This window comes from Pelobates fuscus, chromosome 1, assembly GCF_036172605.1.
Source record: "Pelobates fuscus isolate aPelFus1 chromosome 1, aPelFus1.pri, whole genome shotgun sequence".
NCBI classification, from domain to species: Eukaryota; Metazoa; Chordata; class Amphibia; order Anura; family Pelobatidae; genus Pelobates; species Pelobates fuscus.
In genome coordinates this window covers 300,460,549-300,476,931 of record NC_086317.1, presented here as the reverse complement: position 1 = coordinate 300,476,931, position 16,383 = coordinate 300,460,549, and the positions used below count along the sequence as shown (strand labels likewise).

General features: G+C 41.7%; 1 protein-coding gene across 1 annotated transcript in view; it reads right to left on the bottom strand.

The window, feature by feature from the left end:
* Positions 1-16,058, bottom strand: part of TASL (TLR adaptor interacting with endolysosomal SLC15A4) — a 358,686-nt gene extending 342,628 nt beyond the window's left edge. Inside the window, exon 1 of the mRNA XM_063457983.1 lies at positions 16,053-16,058. The gene's annotated coding sequence lies outside the window, so the exon portion shown is untranslated. The remainder of the gene's footprint in view (positions 1-16,052) is intronic.
* Between the last annotated feature and the right edge of the window lie 325 nt (positions 16,059-16,383).

Here is a 16,383-nt window from a genome sequence, read left to right as displayed (position 1 = left end):
TTTTCTTGCTTTAAATTAACCCCCTATATACCTGTATATTGATCGGCATCATATTCATCCACCCAATCTGACCTGGGGATTTATCATAGCCAGACCTGGTAGAGTGGTGTTTGGCACCCATAGACTCCTTTCTTTCCTATTATTTGGTATACTATATATATAGGCTTACTCTTTTTTCTTAGCTCCAAGTTTTGTTGTCTCCATGTTATTTTATATTAACTATAATAAACTTTTTTTGTTTTAATTCCCTGGGAGACATCAATTAGAGAGTATAATTTGATATTGTATCCCTGTATGCCAATATTGGGGATTTATTGCCTCCCCCCAATTATGTACATCCAGTGCTGATGGTTGGGTCAGGGGTCATATTTATACTGTTGAGTTCTTTGTAATACATTATAAAACCAGTTTTTGATTCCCATTTTTTTGAGTTTCAAATAATTTTCTTTAATTTTATAACCTCTTTCGGGTACAAGCCCTTTGGTGGATCTGGAACCACCTTCCTGACCTCAGTGCTCCCTGCACCTTTTCTAGTAGAAGGTGTAGATGCACTCTTTTTATCTTATTTAATTTGATTCATAGGGTTTAAGACCCACTATATTGGTCAGATTACTTCAGAGATCGCTAATTTAATTTCCTGTCAATATGGCAGGTTTCCTTTCAAATAAAAAGGATTTCTCCACTTGGTGTCTAGATGCAGATCAGGTGTTTTCCGAATCTAATTTACCCCTAGAACAATCTAATTATACATTAACTGCTGGGTTCAACACACTTTCCAACCTCTATAAGCAACAGATTAGAACGAGTTGGGAAATTTCCTCATTAGAGAACTATCTTAAAAAGGGACTTATACCAAGAGGCTTAAGGGTACCCACAACTCCATCTAATCATATCGATGAGGAGGACTTTGTAAAAGAATGGGAAGAGGCAGCAGGCCAATGCTCTAATCGTTTTATGGAGATTATCTGTAAATATGAAAAAAAGAAATTACAAGACATTGGGACAAAGGTGGATACCGAAATAGACAAAATTGATCAATTTAAAACGGATCCGACCTTTGCCTCCAATGAAAGCAAATTGCAGAGTAACCTAGAGAGATATCAGTCAACCATTAAACAGAGGAAACACCAAAAATTCCTTAGAGATCACAGGGATTTTAAAACTGGCAATATATATAATAAAAAATCTCAACAAAGGAGAAGGGTTGTTAGAGATCAAATCTCCACTTCCGAATACGAGACAAGTGGTTCAGATACTGACTCTCAATCAACCCTATCTACCTCCAGTGAATCCAATAGAAGTATCATTAAAAAGGGAGTAACTTTTTTAGAGAAGACACAGAACGAAGAACGCCCCTTCTTAAGGCCGAGACCAAGGAGACAATCCTATCGGAGAGATCGATATTAGAGAGAGAACAAATAATAAATTTATCTAAATATACCTTGACTCAGACTGAACATAACTTACTGGAAAGAGGACTTTCCTTTGTTCCAGTTCCTCAATTCAACAAGTTCACTTGGGTCAAGGATATCAATCTCTTCGTTCGAAAACTATTACTCCACAAAACACATGCCCTAAATGAGGAAAAAAAGGCCAAAGAATTGGGCCTGAACCTCAAGGATTACCAGCTCACTCTATTGTTAGCAGAACTATTAGAAGAAAGCGACCCAATGGAAAGAAAACTTTGTCCCCTTACAGACCTGTGCCGCAAAAGTGAGTTTTGTCCAAGATTAGGTGATTCCAAATACATACAAACCTTCTTGGAAATGGTCTGTAAGGAGATCGATGCTTTATCTCCTTCGAAATTTCTGCTTAAACCGAATGCCAACCTTACATATGGTGAACAAAAAGCACTAAAAAAGTTACAATCCAGAGATGAAATAACGATTAAACCCTCCGATAAGGGGGGCAATATTGTGATTTTAGACACCTCACACTATGTCACCATCACTAAGAAAATTCTCTCTGACAATACCACATATAAAGTCCTAAAAACAGACCCAACAAAAACCTTCTTGGGTAACCTGAAACAGATTTTACAAAGGGGTCTTGATGATAATCTAATCTCTAAAAAAGAATATGATTTCATGTTGAATTTGAATCCACGCATACCTACATTTTACAGTCTGCCTAAAATTCATAAAAAATATCAAGATTTAACAGGCAGACCTATAGTGTCAGGCAACAATAACCTGACACAAAATGTAAGTGTATACCTGGATCACATCCTACGACCCCTAGTTGCGAAACTTCCCTCTTTTCTAAGGGACACTAAACAAACTTTGGCACACCTTAAAACACTCAATATACCTCCAGACTCCAAACTTTGCAGTTTAGACGTGGAAGCGCTTTATAGTTCAATCCCTCACACGATTGGACTCAGGCACGTACAATACTTTCTATCACAGAGAGGTCAACATCTACAACAACATAGTGAATTTGCAATTGAATTACTGCACTTTGTATTAACACATAATTTCTTTCTCTTTGACGACACCTACTACCACCAGGTGCAGGGTACGGCGATGGGGACGTCTTGTGCGCCCTCATATGCCAACCTGCACCTGGGTTGGTGGGAAGAGAAAATAGTGTTTACAACCGACTCCAATCAGTTCACCCGATATATCCTTTCTTGGAAAAGGTATATCGACGATATAATGATAGTATGGAGCGGCACTACAGCTGACTTCTCTCTATTTGTACAATCACTTAATGAGAATTCTCTCAATTTGAAATTCACGTCTGAAATAGGTACCCCGAATCTAAATTTTCTCGATTTAACGGTAATCCCCTTAGAAGGTACTGTCAAAACTGACCTCTTTAGAAAGAATACGGCTACCAATAGCCTGCTTAACTGGGGAAGTTACCATCCAGTCCCCCTAAAAAGAGGTATACCAACAGGACAGTACCTGCGCCTAAGGCGTAATTGCTCTGACGAACTAGACTTCAAAATAAAAGCTAGAGAGTTGCGCACAATGTTCAGAGCTAAGGGATACCCACATAAATGTCTGAAACGAGCCTATCATCGAGCGCTCCTAACAGATAGGGAAGATTTGATTAAAGATGTACCATCATCTTTACCTAAAAAGGATCCAGATTCCAAACTCTTGAGAGTCATTGCAACGTATGACGCCGGCTGGGAACCAGTTAAATCTATTTTAAATAGATACTGGCCCCTACTTAAACAAGATGTGCATCTAAAACAAATTCTCCCTCCAAATGCGGCACTTATAGCACGGAGGGGAAAGAACATCAAAGATGCCCTGGTTCATAGCCACTTTAAACAATCAAAGACAATTACAACTCATTGGCTCTCCAATAAACTTCAGGGGACATATAAATGCGGTCGATGTAAAGCGTGTGATTCCATCTGCAGAGATTCAAAAACCTTTCACAATAGTGATCAAACGGAGACTTTCCATTCAAACTCCTTTTTCAATTGCAATTCTAAAGGACTGGTATACCTGATTAAATGTCAATGTAATCTACTATATGTAGGGAAAACTTTTAGGCCCTTCAAAAGACGGATCCTGGAACATTTAAATTCCATCAAAACTAGTAGACACATTGAAACCACGGTTTCTAGACATGTAAAAAACTTTCATCAAGGTGATCACACAGTACTCAAATTTTTGGGCATTGAGTTGATTAAACTTGACCAAAGAAGGGGGAATTTGGATAAGCTCCTCAGGAGAAGAGAGTGTTTTTGGATCTATCGCCTGAACACTCTATCTCCTGTGGGCCTCAATGAAGGCTTCTCATATTCTCCCTTTATCAATGATTCTTGACAATTCATAATATTGTTCTTACACTATATTAGCGATCTCTGATAACTAACAATGCCATCTATGTAATATAAGAACTTTTTACAGTAAGATTGACCTCCTGACCTAGAAACATCTTAAGTTTCATTTATTAATCTTTTCCCGAGTGAATATCACCAACTTTATCATTATTATTATTTTTTTCCGGTCGATACCCCTAAGACCCCTAGTGGCACTTCCCCCTCCTCTCCCCCGTCAAATACCAACCTCTCCTTGGAATTTATGCACAATTGTAAGATTTAGAAGTTATCTGTATATACAATATAAGCTACATTCTATCATATAAAGATTATTCCCTATGAACTCTGCTTGTTCCTTTAAATACACAGTATACACAGTAGTTTACATGTATACGTAGACTTTGGAATTATAGCAAGATTAAGGTATCCCATTGAATAATTTGCATTCTCATTATATATGTGCACTTAGAATATCTTTGAATTATAACAAGATCTAGGCTCTTCACTGAATAATCTTCACTCCTACTAGATAAGTGCTTTTTTTGAATTACAGTGAGATATGTTTCCTTTGAGACAACGGCACATTGATATGCTATATGCCTTTCTTTGCACACTATAGTAAGATCATGATTGGAACAAGATAAAAAGATATATTCATATGGATTTTCCTGTGTACAGTTGATGATATCTAAGCACCATATGATGCTTAGAAATATGTACATTTGAAGTATGTACATCTTTCGAACTATGTACCTTATGATGTTAAGCAATATGTACATTGGAATTATAAAAATAAAAATAAATGAAGATGAGCTGTATCTCCTTCTCCCCTCCCCCTTTCTATTTGAATCGGTTTATAAATGTAGAACTTCTAAGCTACATTTAAATGTAACATAATGGAGGGTTAATACCAACCTATTATCTGCAAGGACCCAGAGTCCTTGCTACTTTCATTGTGCAATAATTCCCAAGAAATAACTCGTACTTTGCATTTATTATTATTATTTTTTATTTATTAATTGTTTATACTTAGCCGATTAAACGGCACTTTTTCACGCGCAAAGTATGTCCCTCTATCGGGACAATTGAGAGCGAGGGAGGAGCATTTCTCTTCCTCCCCTCCTCCAACCCCCTCCCCTCCTGTCGACTTGTCCCACGTGGGGACGGACGGATGACGAAATGTCACCGCCCACCTGAATAGTGGTTGGACCGGGTTTCACTTCCGGGCTTCAACCTACCCCACGCCCCATACACACACCGGAGGAGAATCAGTGGGCTGGATCGGAGGACTCCGATTGGCAGCTAAAGATTTAAAAGCCACTGGCGGGACCAGGTATCGTTTAACCCCTGACGAAGGTGCATTAGACGCACCGAAACGCGCGTCGGGTTCCAGCTTTGTTTTAATTTATTTTGGCACAGTTTGTCACTATGGTAGCACTATTTGTTTGATTTAAATTTACTTTAACTATCAGCACTGAAGGAGTCTTTCTTATAGCCAGCTAGCTGTCTCTACTTGCTTTTTCTTTCCTGTCGATAGGGACAGCATAGAACACCCTTGAAGGTGTTTTTTAGGATTTGCAGGGTATATATTTCTAATTCTACTGGACTTTCATCTATGCCACAGATAACCTTTGCCTGCTACTTCAATTCTCCCTATAGGGATAGAACAGAACACCCTTGAAGGTGTCTATCTCGGGAGTGATAGGGGTTACACCCCGGTGTATGAATCTCCGTATATGCTGCAGATACACATTTAGGCAATTGTTGCCTGCTACCCTTTCCTCCATAATAGGGGCAGCATAGAACTGCTATATTATCCTCATTAGTGGGAGTTCTTCTCATATCGATGCTCAGGAGAAATAGCTTAACCTATGATCACCAACGTGTCTAAAATATTAGTTATAGGGTGGATATATTGTCATTGAGACATTCACGTTTTTCTTGCTTTAAATTAACCCCCTATATACCTGTATATTGATCGGCATCATATTCATCCACCCAATCTGACCTGGGGATTTATCATAGCCAGACCTGGTAGAGTGGTGTTTGGCACCCATAGACTCCTTTCTTTCCTATTATTTGGTATACTATATATATAGGCTTACTCTTTTTTCTTAGCTCCAAGTTTTGTTGTCTCCATGTTATTTTATATTAACTATAATAAACTTTTTTTGTTTTAATTCCCTGGGAGACATCAATTAGAGAGTATAATTTGATATTGTATCCCTGTATGCCAATATTGGGGATTTATTGCCTCCCCCCAATTATGTACATCCAGTGCTGATGGTTGGGTCAGGGGTCATATTTATACTGTTGAGTTCTTTGTAATACATTATAAAACCAGTTTTTGATTCCCATTTTTTTGAGTTTCAAATAATTTTCTTTAATTTTATAACCTCTTTCGGGTACAAGCCCTTTGGTGGATCTGGAACCACCTTCCTGACCTCAGTGCTCCCTGCACCTTTTCTAGTAGAAGGTGTAGATGCACTCTTTTTATCTTATTTAATTTTATTACAGAATATGCATTTTGTGTTCTACCTATTAAAGATAACAGTTCTATGTTAGGAGTTCAAATCAAAATGAATCATAAAAGTGTAAAATAATTTAAAAAGCGGCTTATCACCATGTATATAATGTGTAATATTGCATTCTACCTTTTAACCAGAGTATATTTTGTATAAGCCATTTCAGAGAAAAAAATTACAGTGTGTTGCTGCTAGTTTTATATATTATATTTGGTGGCATGAACTGTAAATTGTAAGGGTTATAATTGATATATTGAGAAAAACAGCAATGATTATCCATAAAAAATTTAAAGGAAATCCCTTCTCTATAGTCACAGTACTATAAGTAGAGCTTTGCTTTCAAGGCAAGCCACCAAACCGTTTTTTCTTAAAGCATCTGTGGCGGACCGCCTGGTACTCCGACTGGGTACCTCTGCCAAACACACTTCCTAGTGATCACCGAGTTACAATGAGCACTTCACCTGGACACCATAAGGACTTCCATTTCCTAGCTGCCGCAGCTTGGCTGGGGTCTCGATGTCCCTTTCCAACCTGGACCAACATCTGGATCCAGCTCCCAGTGGGTAGACCTCTCCTCCAGGAGGGTATAGCAAGTGATTATAGCCAGTATAGCAGTCCCCACACACTAGCAGAGACTTAATGCTGGGAATAGTTCTGTTTATTAGAGGCCACACACTGCCTTTTATGCAAACCCCATGCAAGGGGTTTCCTACACAAAATAACAGGGTAATCCCTCCCCTGTACCTGGGAAATAATGGAGTCAGGAACTGTACAAACTCAATTATCTCCAGGCACAGAAAACACACATTTTGCAAACACCTCCAAAGTACCCCCAAAATACACAAAAACACCACAAAAGTCACAGGCCCTGATAGCTCCGATCTGGGTGACCAACATATCCAAAAATCACCCAGATCAGTTCAGGGATTCGGGTTTTCTGCATACGAGGCTCCTGCCCAAAAAGGTTCCAGGGGAAAAGTGGTAGCAGTCAGTCAAGTTCGGTAGTTTAAAAATGAACAAACTAGGGTCGGAGCCTAGCATCTAACCTGAACGGTCGCATCTCAACAGAGCTCCCGGAAAATCAGCCTGACAAGCATAAAATTCAGCAAAAACCAACTCTGCGGGACCCCCGGTCACCCACACCAATATGGGGCGAAAAACAAAAAAACTGAGGGCTGACAAACCGAACCTAGGCATGAACATAGGGGACTTATGGCGGCAAGCACATGGCGCCTCGCAAGCCAAGATGGCGTCTTACCCCGACGAAAGCTCTGACTTCTCGGACGATCACACCTTGGGGTCGGAGGACCTCCTACGCCGGACCCTCAAAGACCAAAAGTGACCACGGCACCACTCTCCACCCACAAGGACTCATCTCCCATAACCAAGGCCGACATGCAAGAGCTGCTGCCTCCCTGCTGCCTCTCACATCACTGCTCCGTGCACACACTATCACCTACCGGTGGAGGGCAGCCCAAATCCTGATGATCACACACGGGGGGAACTCCTACCCGATACACCAGTTGGAAGAAGCGACTGCGATCCTCGGAAACCTTGGTCTCCCGTCTGACTCAATCTCCAAAGCCATGTATAATCCGGCAGACACACCGCACAACTGGGACCCGGCAAACATCACCACCTTCGACCCCAGGAGACCGCCTACGCAACGGTCACTACATGAAGGTGCAGCGCAAAGGACAAGCTGCTCTCCAAGTGTCACCCAGACGCGATCAGGACAGTCAATACAAAGTTTAATAATTGCTGACCGAACTGTGTTTTAACATTTACTATTTACAAATGTTGATGATAAGCCTAATCACTATTACCCTTATTGCTAGGTGACTACTGTTGCTACCTACTCTTTACTATTACTTTAACTTGACGCCCTTAATTTAATTTGCATAATTGTATCTTATCAATGATGACCTCTACTACTGTATGCCATGCAGAATCTACTACTACCATACACCTTGCTGGTCAGACTTGACTGTAGCTCCCTAATCTAACCATACACACAACAGGCACTCCCTTCAACCGGACCTCACACACACACTCACTAACCACAAGACTAAGACCTGACGATAATCCCAGGACCTTGCACCACAGAAACACACTCACACACGCGACTACACAACCTCAACTGCACATCTCTCACATGTTGCGACTCTCACACTGACCACCAGCCAGAGACAATACTTATGCCTGAGTCACTGGCTACCGGAACCAATCTCTTACCTACAAACATCAAATGTGCAGGTACATATAGTGCCACAGTTTTTGCTGTTTTGTTTTTCCCCTCTTATGCACACAAAAACAAACGAATATGGGAAACAAAAAGGGGAAAGGGAAAAAAAGAAAACTTAAGCAGACATAACTAGGAGAAAATCTCCTGTACTCTAACACTTAACCCAATATCTAGACGACTACCCATACATTGACTATTGTTACCATAATCTCGATCTAGTTAGATTTAAAAAGCATTTTCAAATCCTGTTAAACCTACAAAAAAAATGGTGCATCTTAAACGTACTGCCTTATTGCATGTAAACTGTGTATCCTGACACTCTTGTCAATTGCTGACGGGGCATGACAAGCTGTTTGTTCTTATCTGCACTACAAAAATAATGAATTGAAAAAAAAAAATGAACAAACTACCGAATGTAGTCAATAGTCATACCGTGGAGCCTGTTCACCTTGTTCGTGGGAACGATTCCATCGAACAGTGCCCTTCTAAGTTGCATAGAACCGAACGCGAGTCATGATTGAAGTCCAGTGGTGTTCGGGAGTTTCAGTGTCCAATTTCAGTTCCATGAACCAAACACCGTTGCCTGCGCTCATGCGAACAAGATGGCCTCCACCTCGTGGTCATTCATACGAATTGTGGCCAGCCAGACGAACAATTAGAACACTGTGGTGGAACTCGTTACAAGGTGTCAACTGGGCTTAACAAGCACACATGTGGTCTCTGTTTTTTTGCAGTTCGGTTCTCCAACAATATAATCCCAAATCACACGAACAGAGCCTTTTAAAGTGTATTTTACAGGGTATCTTGTAGGTTTCATAGTCCTGAGGCAGGAGGCTGGCAAGCAGGCTTCTCCAGGAGCCTATGGCGAGATTATGTTTGCCACAAGATCCCACACCCAAAAGTGGGGTTATTTCACTAAAGAAGGAATTACAGTGAATTTAAAAATTTGAGGGCCACAATAGCGGAATTGTAAAAGCTGACAATGTGCTGCAAGTTTGAGTGCCAAATTAGTTGAATTTTAAAATTGAATAAGCTGCCAGACATACTAACAAACACGCAGACATACTGACACATTTACACTTTTAAACCCACCCTCCAGTTTCCTACCTTGGAGGGTGGTTTCCCCGGTGACCAGACTAGAGTCTGAGGCTGTTGGGAGTTAGTTCTGCCATACCCAGCCCCCCTCCTCTATCTCCCACTCGGCTCCTTTCCTTAATGGGAGGAAGTTACCCAGCACTGCCAAAAAACATGGGGCCCAATCACACTGCTAAAGTGACACAGCGTTTGACCGGTCGGCTGCTTACAAATGCCCACTGGTTGGTCCTTAGTGTGGGGGCCAATGGTTGCGTTGGCAGGCCTATAGGGGGAAAAAAATAGTTGAGGGCAGCTGCTTTGGGCCCCTCAAGAGTAACTGGGGTCCATGTGTATTAGAGACGACCGTGTGTATTATACCCATTACCAGGAAAGATTGAGTAGGTGCTACTCCCTGGGGGGGGGGGGGGTTGACAACCATAATGCATAACCCAAGTATTTAGCCCTATATTTTCAGGAACCCGTTCAGGGCTGTGGCAGAGTTATAGCGCGCCCGGACCCCTTTAAAAAAAAAAAAAAAAAAAGCAGCTGAAAGTGCTGATGGGAGGAAGTGATTTCCTCCCAGCTCCCTCCACACTTCCCTAAACGAAAGTGCAGATGGGAGGAAGTGATTTCCTCCCAGCTCCCTCCACACAGCTCCCTCCACACTTCCTCCCAGCTCCCTCCACACGGGAAGGAGACACAGCCAGGCTGCGAGGAAGGGAGAGTCCGAGCCCACACTAACTCCCATCAGCCCCAGCCACCTCCTGGAAAGAAAAGATAAGAAACAGGAGGATGGCTGAAAAATTAGCTCTGTGTATGTATGTGTTCGTATGTACGTTTGCCTGTCTGCTAGTATATATGTATGTATGTTTGTCTGTCAGTATGTATGTATGGATGTGTGTGTATGTATGTTAGTATGTGTCTGTATGTTTCATTAGGTGTCTGTCAGTGTGTGTGTGTATCTGTGTCCTTTTTGTATAAATGCGTGTGTGTGTGTATTCCTGTGAGCGGGATTTGGAGGCGGGCCCAGACCTTAAACGGTGTGAGAAGCCCCATATTTTCAGAGGCCCGTAGCAAGTGTTCTACTCTGCAACATATGCAAGATGTTCTGCCCTATTACTCTGCAGCAGGAAGAGAAACTTCTTGCAGGTGTCACCAAGTAGGCCTTAACCATGTTTAGAGTATGCCTTTCACTGCTAGGAAAAGGTTGAAAAAGTGGTCTTGTACAGCCTTTCTATGGATCTAATGTTCTATGACCATGGCCAAATTTACCTTCCTTGCTGTCCCAATAGCAAGGGGATAGGGTTATAGTGTGTGTTTGGGAGAAAGTTAGTGACATTCCAGTAGGACAGGTAAGAGAAAGGGGAATAAAGATGTAGCAAAGGAGGCAGTATGTAGAGTGGCGTTTCCCAATTGGTGGAGAACAAACTTGGGGTTTTGCTTCATTCTGCCACATCCAAAATGGCCGCCGCTACCTGCTGTTCCCGGAAGGTTGGAAACAGCAGAGATCGTAGGAGCACTATCTTAAAGAACCACTATAGGCACCCAGACCACTTCAGCTCAAGTGCCAGGTCCACCTAATATTAACCCTGACTGCTGTAAACATAGTTTCAGAGAAACTGCTATGTTTACCTATGGGTTAATCCAGCCTCTAGTGGCTGTCTCATTGACAGCCACTAGAGGCGCTTCTCACGGATTTTCAGTGAGAAGACGCCAGCGTCCATAGGAAAGCATTGAGAATGCTTTCCTATGAGACTGGCTGAATGTGCGCGCGGCTCTTGCCGCGCATGCGCATTCAGCCGATGGCGGGGAAAGGAGGAGGAGAGTTCCCCGCGCCAAGGGAGCCCGGCAGGGGAAAACAGGTAAAATGTAACCCCTTTCTCTCCATCCAAAAGAGTATGTTTTCCTGGCACTATAGTGGTCCTTTAACCCCTTTTATTCCAGAAGTTTGGTCCTTAAGGGGTTAAGCCCGCCCATCAGCAAGCCACTTAGAGACTTAGCTTGTCCGTGAAAGAGCCCGCCCAGCCGTCAGCCAGCCCTGCCGTCAGCTATTTTCTATCACTCGTGATAGAGAGTGGAGCTGATAGTTAAAGCTCTGTTAGGTAGGGAAACAGAAAGCTCTGTTAGGTAGGGAAACAGAAAGCTCTGTTAGGTAGGGAAACAGAAGGCTCTGTTAGGTAGGGGCATCGAAAGGCTCTGTCAGGGGCATAAAACTGTTAACTGTATTTTTGAGTTGCTCCGGTCTGTGAAAAGCTTTTAAGGAAGCGTGTGACTTTCCAAGAGTGTTATCAAAATCAGCATCCTTTTCAGTCAGGTTGTGAGATCTGTATTTTTTCAAACCAATAAACAACCATGATTTTGGAAAGCTGGTTAAAGCAGGGAACTCTTCAGAAAAGAATTACTACGTCTTCTTGATCGGCACTCATAGAAACTGAGAAAGAAGATACAACTAAAAATCCTGAAAACATCCCCGAAATAGTTGTATCTACTGTTCCTCAAATAGAGACAAGTGACAAGTCAAAAAAAAAAAAAGACGCACACAATGTTAGCCAATCTTCTTCAAAAACAAAGAAAAGAAAATATGATGATAGCTACTTGTCATTTGGATTCAAAAGTGCCAGAAATAAAGATTGTCCTGAATCACAATGCGTACTTTGCAATCAGAAGAGTAAACAATTTATGAGCAAAAAATGTCAAGATGCTAATGAAAAAGCCACAGAGGCTTCTTACAGAGTGAGTTACCGCATAGCACTTGCAGGAGAAGCACACACAATTGGGGAATCGCTAATAAAACCATGTCCAAAAGAAATAGTGTCATGTATTTTAAGTGAGAAGTGGAGTAAAAAAAATTTAAGCTGTGCCACTTTCCAACAACACAGTTTTGCGCCGTATTCATGATGTTACTGATGACATCCATACTGAATTAATTTTTCAACTGCATCAATGTGATGGGTACTCACTGCAATTAGACAAGTCCACAGATGTTGCAGGACTTTCAATTTTGTTGGTTTTTGTTAGATATCATTTTGTCAGATTGAAGAAGGCTTGCTTCTGTGTGAAACTTTGATACCACTCATACCACTGGTGAGAACATCTTTAACTGTATCCAGAAGTTCATGAACACACACAGTATAAATTGGAACAAATGTGTAGATGTGTGTGTGATGGTGCCAAATCAATAGTTGGGAAAGTGGCAGGGGCTGTGACACAAATAAGAATTGTAGCAAAAAACAGCACCAGTTTTCACAGTGTTCTTCACAGACATGCACTGGAAGCTAAAAGTATTCAATCTCACTTAAAATTGTTCTAGACAAAAATCGGTCCAGATTATTAATTTTATAAAAAGTCAACCATTACAGTCACTACTATTTAAAGTAATATGTAAAGATATGGGTAGCCACCACTCTGCTCTGCTTTTGCATTCAGAAGTCCTTTGGCTATCACAAGGTAAAGTCCTTGTTCGAATGTTTGAATTGCATCAAGAGTTGTTTGCATATTTCTAGGATCATAAATTATCTGATCGATAACAAGCACTCTGTGGTTATCCAAAATAGCATATCTTGCAGACATATTCACAAAATAAAATGACGGATGTTTATCACTCCAAGGAAAAAAAACACTAATATTTTTAATGAAAAGTAACAAGGGTGGTGAACCGCGCCAAAAAGTGCTTAGAAGTGCAAAATAAATATATTATACATACATATCGATCTTGTTCAATGATAAAAAAATCCTCAGAGGAAACAGAAAACAGTAGGATAATAGTGCAGTATGCTCTAATTAATAGATACAAATTACTATAAGAATTCTGGGTAAAAGGCAAACTCACACTTTACAGAGCTGCTAAGAGCTCTGCTGTATCACGCCTGGACGGTATAATCCCTGTCTAGGGATATATAGCTGTTGGTGGTGTGGAATATCCAGACTCAGCAACCATATGTAGGAGAGAAACAAAATACAATGGTACAGTAAAAAAGCCACAATAGAATAATAAAAATGGAGATGATCCTACTTACAGTATCCAGAGCAATGACTTGCTCTGGTATTAGCAGCTTATGGTGGTATAATCCCCACCAAGGGATAAATGGGTAAAACAGGTCACACACTTTTGATAAAGCCCAAACTCGGGCGAAACGCGTTAAGTGAAGGACTGGAAGCATTTCTCCATTTTATATTGTTTTCTACAATAAAGTTTAGTTTCTTATTTATACTCTTCTGGCTTCCATATCCTTGCTGGTGCTGCTGGATTCCTGTTTTACCCACTATGTACTATGTACAGCTGTGTTTGTTTCTATGTTATTTATTGTGTTTCTACCTTATTCTTGGTTTCTGCCCTCTCCCCGGTTTCTGCCCTCTCCCCTCCTTGCTCTCATGCCTCTGGGCCTTGAGGGGCTTCTGGGTATTACTGGGGTTGCATGTTTATGTTGAATTAGGCCATTTATATAAGCAGTTTAAAAGGGATTTCACCCATAACCTTGTATTAACTATTAGAGCATGGATTAGTGCTTTCTGTCAGGACCATGGTCTGCAGTCAAGGGATAAGCCCCCTACTGTATTTTTACTGCACTGTGCTACTGAATGGAGACCTGCTGTTACAGTCTCTGTAACTGCTGTACAGGATTTCCATACTGCTTAACCCCTTAAGGACACATGACGTGTGACATGTCATGATTCCATTTTATTCCAGAAGTTTGGTCCTTAAGGGGTTAAAGATATATCTCCCATTCTCCCATAACCTTGAATTAACTGTTTGAACACGGGTTGGTGCTCCCTGTCAGGGCTGTGGCCAGCACTCAAGAGTTCATACCCTGTGCACCTGGGGTGAGGCCCTACTATATCTGTGCTGCTGTATTGAGACATGCTGCTACAGCTTTTGTTAACTGCTGGACAGGATTTCCAGGACATACTGCTTAAAGGAATATCTCCCATAACCTTGAATTAACCATTTGAGCACAGATGAGTGCTTTGTCAGGGCAGTGACAGCACTGAAAGGACCACTATAGGCACCCAGACTACTTCAGCTCAATGAAGTGGTCTGGGCGCCAGGTCCATCTGGGGTAAACCCTGCAGCTGTAAACAGTTTCAGAGAAATTGCTATGTTTACACTAAGGTTAATCCAGCCTCTAGTGAGCAGCGGGTGGGGGCCCTAAAAGAGAATGAGGGGGGTACGACCTATTGTCCTCCCCTCAGCCCCACCCCTGAGCGATGGGTGGGGGCCCTAGATTAAAATGTATTCCACCCCCAAGGTGACTAGGGGTCCCAAAGCCCCTAGTCACCACCCCAAACAACAATTAATAATCCCCTACCAACCCCCCTCACCCTAAAAATAGTGAGGGGGCAATGAAAGAACCTGTAAAAAATAAATAAATAAAACTTACTGTAAATGTAGCGGAGAGCTGGTCTTTCACAGGTTAACTCCACTAAAGATCCCAGTGAGGCTCAGGAACAAGTTATAAAATACCATAGAATAATAATCACAGCAAGCAAGGTAATCTACTAATATCCCCATACAGATCCCAATGACTGGACGACACACAGCATCAGGTGCAGAACTGAACTTTTAATCACTCAACCTTCTTTTAAAGCACTCTCCCATGCAAGGGAGGGATTTACAATAATTATTACAGTAGCCAATCATACATGAGTTGCCACCCACACATTCCCTCCCCTTAGCCTGACTCATAATCCTATTATGCAGGACACAAATTCCATGGGTTTCTGGATGTACCTCTAAACATAGGGGTACCCCTTTAAATATTATATCCCGTGGTAGTCCTGATCTGGGTGAGTGACATATCCAAAAATCACCCAGATCGGACCAGGGGTTTGGGAGATTTGTGGAAGTAGTAAAAAGACCGACCGCACTGGAGGTAACAGCCAAAATTGGTTCCATGCATTTTGGCCCTGCGGTCGGTCACAGAAAAAGGGAATAAACTGCACGAATGACTTGGGCTATGGAGACTGGAGAGGATTCGAATAGATCCCCTTGTTCGTGTGTTTCTTTCTACCGATATTCTATTCGGTAGTTTCTACACGAATTTACGGGCAGTGTTGAGGTCTCAGCTGTGTTTGCCTAGCCGAGTGTCCGATTTGGGTTCCAGACACTCGACGGCAAAACACCGCTGTTCGGGAGTTTAAAATGGCCGCCGCGACGTGTTCATTTCCCGAATGGCGGCCACCCAGAGGACAAAACACACATTACACGAATCACCAATTACCCGTTTGCAACATTGTTGCGAACGGTAATTGGAGGCACACTTATTCCTGGGTGGTCTGGTTGTTCGGTAGTTTCACTCAATATAATGAATGATTTTACCGAACAGACGAATGCTGCATACACATATATACATAAGGCAAAATTTTACAGAAAGCTTATGAACATACAGAATTTTGAGGACAGCCCAATGCCATCCGCTACACTTACCATTTGATGTTTTTTTTTTCTAAAATCTTAATTTTTCAGCCCCAAAAAAGGCCAAATAAAAATACCTGTCGAACTTGTAAAAAATAAAATAAAACACCCGAGCGCCAAAAAAGAAAAGAAAAAAACCAGACAATAAAAAAAAAAAAAATCCATCTTCACCCAGTGAGGGCACGGCACAGACTGAGCTCCGCAGGGTGGGGAAAGGCTTATAAAGCCTTGCCCCGCAATTATGCTCAGAGTACTCCGATTGGTTGACTTGGAGTCCAGCCAATCAGAGGGCTTTGTCATTTTAGACAGCGTGGGAAAGTTCCAAATAACTTTCCCATGCTGT